Genomic DNA, 6597 nt, shown 5'->3' on the forward strand with positions numbered 1-6597 from the left:
CCTAATCCCCAAATCTGAATGTTTTTGGACTGTGGGAGGAAGCCGGAGAACCTGGAGAAAACCCACGCACACACCGGGAGAACATGCAAACTCCACACAGAAAGACCCTTTTTTCAACCAGGGCACGAACCCAGGTCTTCTTGCTGCAGAGGCAAGAGTGTTTTTGATTGTGTTATTAAAAAAATGGGAAAGCTTGTTAAAGCAACACTGATCAACACTAGTAACCCGAAAATACCCTTAAAATCATTTTGATGGGTGACTGAATTGTAATAGGACAGCAGCTTTTTCATTTCCACTCTGCATCTGAACGTCTGTCTCTACATGACGAAAGCTTGATGAGTGTGTGTGAAGTGACCCATCTCAGGGTCTAGAATTTGACACCTCTGATCTAGACTCTAGTCTAGATCAGAGGTGTCAAACTCCACATCAGCATAATGATTACCCTCAAAGGGCCAGATGTAACTGTCACAAGTTACAAATATGATGCATTTCTTGTCAAACTAACAGTTTTAAAAAGTCTGTTTCTGTTTCATATCAAAGGCATTTAAAGACTAAGGCACATTAAAGCTGAGGAAATAGTCGTTTGAGATTAAAGTCAAAGTGGAAGGTCGTACTACCATGACGTCCAAAGAGGTGAAGAACCTGTTGGTTTCAACACGAAACTACCAGCCTGTTTGTGTGGATAACATCTGTGGCTTTGTGGGCAACACAACAGTCAGGTGACGATTATGTTTTGCTGTATCAGAAGAAGAAAAGTTATATTTTTTATAGATTTTGTTGTACAGTGGCAGGGAACAACTGCTTGTTTATACAGGATGTGAGGATGCATCAGTTAACTGTCAGGGATAAGCAGAAACATGGACATCAATGCTATGGCAAAAACATGAGTCTTTCTCAGAAAATCAGTAAAAGCAGAAAACAGGTCAGAGCAAAAGGGGTAAATGTGTCTTTTAAGAAAAAACATGAAACCTGAACAACTTTTGCCATTTTCTTTTTGTATTTACCTTCTGACAATAAAGCACTGCCTGAATAGAAACATCACTGATTCACCTTTCTCATAAGTATGTCTGTATAATAGCTTTAAAACATTGGGATATATATATAAAAAAGACTCTAGGCAAAAAGTCCAAACAGAAAAAATCAGTCAATTAGTTTGGAAACCAGAAAGAAACAGAACGTCATCTTTGATGCATTCAATGTTAATAGAGATGTTTGTGTTGTAGCAGTTACAACCATGTTGCAGTATTCCAGTCAACTGACAGAAGAAGAAAAGGCCCTGATGAAAAAATATGCAGACCTCAAGAAAAAGGTAAGAAACTTAAATGTGAGTAAAAATATAGTGGACAAGAAATGTGCTGAATTCAATAAAGGGAAGTGCATGATCATTGTCATTGTCTACCACTTTATCCTCTACATGAGGGTGGTGGGGTTGCTGGTGCCAATCCTAGTTGACATAGAGCCATATACGTTTTACTTGTGATTTCTATTTGAAGCATTAATTGTATTTGTTTGTTTGTTTTTTTCCAGAAAATGGAGCTGCAAGTATTGGAGAAGCAAAGATCCAGCAAACAGACAAGCCAGCATAAGTTAGAACGGAGTAAGTGCTTTTGACCTCACCTCTGAATATTAGTATCAACACAACCAACTGCACGTCATAACTCTGACAAATCAAATGATTCAGTACAGGGCTCTTGGAGGGTGTACTTAATAAAATGAGAAAATAGTTTTCAAGCTTTGGAATTAGTTTAGAGGATAACTCATAGACTAAAACTGCTGGACTAAAAAATGCATATTTAAATACTGCACTAATTCAAATTCACCAGTGTATGTAAATATTCAGGCCCGTTACCGTTCACTTCACCAGCACAACACACACTTTTCCTTCACAGTATCGTCGAACAAGCCCACCGTTGACCCGAGAAAAGCAACAGAGCAAGCAAGGACTCTTGCTTTGTCAGGTTCCCTGAGCATCTTCAGAAAAATGAACAAGAAATCAGGCTTTAAAGCCCCTCTCCACAGAGAGCCAAAGAATAAGAAAGCCAAGGTAGGATGTTCGGTTACATCATGTAGTGCTGTGACCTAAAAACCCAAAGTACAATTTGTTCAAATCTTCTCCCTAAACGTCACGACTTCTTCTCGTCTGGAAAGTCGGTCGGTTCAAGCGAGGACCAGGAAGATGCAGGTGCCATGTCCTCCAGCCATGACACAGAGGACCGAGAGGAAGAGCCAGAGCTGGACATGGAGCAGGACACAGACCACGACTCCAACAGAGACGGAGGCAATGACAGAGATGGGGAGGAAGAAAGAAGCGGAGATCAAGACGGGAACCATGACGGAGACGGAGATACGCCTTTCAGATGTGAGTAACCACATTTCATATTTGACCAACCAGTGAGGGCAGAAGACATCACAACCTGTGATCAGTATCTATTAACATCGAGTTAAGTCTCCGATCAGTGGGGAGGTCTTTTTGTGTCTGTTGTGATAAAAGAGGAAACAGTATTTTGTCCTTTTCTGAGTGTCGTCAGCGAGCAGATGTACATCTTCAATGAAAGCTTACTTCCATTCATTCGTCTGCCGCTTTATGCTCCACAAGAGGGTCACACGGCCTCTGGAGCCCTGTACAACCATTCAGTGTCATATTCACACCTACGGTCATAGTCTAAAGTGTCCAATTGACCTCTATGGGAGGACACCCACAGTCCAAACCCGCGTCCTTCTGCTGTAAGGCTATCCACTGTTCTGCCATGTGGCCAGAAAGCTAACATCGAACTATTAATCCGAGGAACATCTGTGTGTTCGTGTGCGTGTCAGCTTGTGTCCGGATTGCTTTGGTGTCATAGCAACACTTGTTGATGTGTCATTGTGCCATGCATGTGATGCTGAGTCGGTTGAAGCCCAAGATGCACATGTACGCCTCACGTTATTATGTGACAGTTTATTATAAAAACAATATAAGTTAAGTTTTAATGTTCGAACAATATACATTTCAGGTTATAACACCTAAAATGTCCAACTGACCAGACTTTATTTTAATTATTTTAATCATAAAAGGACAGAAAATGTCTGTTAAGTAAGTGCTTATGCCCATTTTTCCAGAATAACTGTCAGTTATTTACAATTTACTACATGTTTCGCGCAAGTGAAATGACTGTGATGACCACATATTGCAATTTCTCAGCTTTCAGAAACCATTGGAATTTTTCCGATAGCATAAAATCGTCACCTAATTACAGTAATACAAAGTTGCACTTGTGCAAACGTGTCGTCTTCGATAAGCTCAGTGTTTATCGTATCCAGTTTTTGTGATTGCTTTTGTTCGGGATGTCCCAATACCACTGGTGCTGATACCGATGTCAAAAACTGGATACGATATTATTCCAATACAGTCATTTTAGACCATTTATGAAGGTATGAAGCTGTCAGACGACACATTTGTGCAGAGTCATTTCAAATACATAATCCTCCAACTGTGTAACAGCTATTGTTCTCCCAAAAAGAAGAAATAAACCCAAACATGACTTAAACGAAAATGTTTTTGCTGATTTGTATTTGTACATTTTTACAGTGTGTACATAGTGAAGCAAGCGATATGGAGGAGCCTGCCAGGTAATGCTGAAGGAAGGTTAGCTACAGACTGTCTCTCTGCCTACTCACCAAGATTATTCATTAGTTCACCATCTATTTCATCGATTTTTGGTGCATTGTTGGATTAACTCTCTGTGAGCACTGAAACAATGTTTACAACTGTATATATTATATACAGAGATGCTCAGAGAACATCCTGTCACGTTCATGATTTCTTTTTCTCTGCCTCCCCATGTGTTTATCCTCAGCGTCAGGTTTGTACCTTTGCTGTCAAGGAAAGCAGAAGGGTAACACTGTGTATGTTGGCGGCTCTGTGCTCGATGAGGACAGCCTGCGCGCTGCCTTCTCTCAACATGGAAACATCATCCAACTCAGAATTGACAAAATACGCAGGTATGAAAGCTGTGTGCACATATATATCGTTTGTGTCTGCTGCTGTCCATCATTTATTGTTCCCTTTTTTTGAATCTAGTGGAGCATTTATCACGTTTGACAAGATTGAGTCTGCAGACCAGGCTGTGGCAAAGGTTGGTGCTATTGCATATTAGTTGTAAACAATAATCTGGTACACTGTTTGTTTGCTCTCTACATAGCAAAACAGCAAACAATAAAGCATGATTTGTCAAAGAAATGTAAAACAGACATAAAACATAAAGCATATTTATGTCAGCACCAATAAAACAAAAAGTGTGTTATGGTGCGTCTCAATTTAATGTACTATTGTCAAAAATAATCTATAGAAAATAACATAGTACTTTTCATACTCTACTTCAGCACAGTTTAGAACAAACTTTCCCTCAAGAAAATTTTTGACTGATATTTAGGTAAAGTGCGGCATCCACTAATGGGGCTTTTCCACTGCACAGTTCTGATACGGCATGACTCAGTGATAGTACCTGGTACTTTTTTTAGTACCTGCTCTGGTGAGGTTCCGAGCAACTGAGCCGATACCCTACATGACGTTGGCAGGCTTCTGATTGGTCAGAGTGCGTCGTCACGGGAGACGGCATGAGCGTGACGTCCGTCACAAGAATCAAAGCGAACAATGCCGAAATAGAATCAGTTAAAAAGATTAAAAAATCCTGAAAACATGCGTTAATCTCTAACATTTTAGCAAGGAAATTCTAAATATTTAACAGAGGAAAGCCGGCAATCCTGAGCCGAATCACAACCTGTTCAGCTGGTCATGCAGGAAGGGGACCGTATCTATGTTCCCCGGGTCCTGTGTTCCCAGCTTTGTATGTGACCGGGGGTTAGGGTAAGCGGTAGGGTGGGTCCTATGTTCCCCGGGTCCTGTGTTCCCAGCTTTGTATGTGACCGGGGGTTAGGGTAAGCGGTAGGGTGGGTCCTATGTTCCCCGGGTCCTTTTGGGTGAAAGCGGGGAACATGGGACCCTTTCTCTAAAAAAGGGTCCCATGTTCCCCACTGTTCACCCAAAGGGTCCTATGTTCCCCGCTTTCACCCAAAAGGACCCGGGGAACATAGGACCCTACCCCTTACCCTAACCCTTTACCCTGGAGCTCCACACCCAGGCTTCCACAAAATGGGGAACATAGGACCTTTTTTGGGAAAAACGGGGAACATCGGACCCTTTTTTTTAATAAAAAAAGGTCCGATCGGGGAACATAGGACCCGGGGAACATAGGTACGACCCCGCAGGAAGTACTGAACAAATCTTTTTAATTCACTGATTCTAATGATTCAGTTACACTGAAAATAAATGCTTTACAAGTCACTAGTCTGTGTTGCGTGTAAAACAAAGTCTGTGATGTGCTGTGATGACTCCGCCCACGTTGAGGAGGTACTACAGTAATAGAAAACCGCGATTCGAGTGGTGCCTAACTGAGGCAAGCTGTGCTGGAACTGTATGGTGGAAAAATGAGTTTATCATAAGGGGACCGTATCTATGTTCCCCGGGTCCTATGTTCCCTCGGTCCTATGTTGCCCGCTTTGTATGTGACCGGGGAACATAGGACCCTTTCTCTAACCCTAACACCATTCAAAAAAAGGGTCCCATGTTCCCCTACACTATACAAAGTGGGGAACATAGGACTTTTTTGGGAAAACGGGGAACATAGGACCCGGGGAACATAGTTACGACCCCATCATAAGACACACTGAAGTGTTTTCATGCGGTCTGTATATGAAGAGGACTTCTCTTTGCTTGTCTCACAGTTGCATGGATCCACATTGGGAAATGTTAGCATCACAGCCGGCGTCGCCAGAAGGCAGCCCATGCTGGATGCTGCCACTGACAAGTCCATGTGGTTAACCAGGTAAGCGCTAATTGTTCGAAAGTCAGGTTGTCACAGACTGTGCTGAACGACGAGCTGGAGTCTTCACAGTCATCTTCAACCCGTCTCTGTCTGTAGCATCAGTCTCACTGTGCCTGAAATCAGCCATCATTGTGTCAATGTGGAAGAAAACTAACATCACTTCTTTGAATAACTATCGACCAGCGGCTCTCACTCCCTCAGTGAAAGTGTTTTAGAAAGACTGGTCCTCTCATGCATCAAAAACATCCATCCCAGCCACGCTAGACCCACACCAGTTTGCTTATAGAGCAAATAGATCCACAGAGAATGTAATCTCTCTGGCTCTTCACACCACACTGTCTCACCTGGAGAGACAAAGCACATATGTGAGGATGCTACTTGTGGACAACATCTCTGCCTTTAACACACAGAACTCTGCATCTAGATCCAGAATTTGCAGAAAGACTGGGCCACCATACATCCTCCACCATCACCCTGACGAGCACAGGGACACCACAGGGCTGTGAGCTCAGTCCCATTCTGTTCTCCTTCTTCACTCACGACTGCACCCCCATATTCAACATTTCAACAGCAACTGGTGAAGTTTGCGGATGATACATCCGTGATTTGATTCATCACCAACAATGATGATGAATCAGCCCACAGAGCGGAGATACATGAGGCATGGCCTGAGTTTTAAGAGTCCCTGTTAATCTTTTAATATTTTCCACCCACAGCAACAAAAGGAGGTCAT

This window comes from Microchirus variegatus, assembly GCF_963457635.1.
Source record: "Microchirus variegatus genome assembly, chromosome: 13".
Lineage (NCBI taxonomy): Eukaryota > Metazoa > Chordata > Actinopteri > Pleuronectiformes > Soleidae > Microchirus > Microchirus variegatus.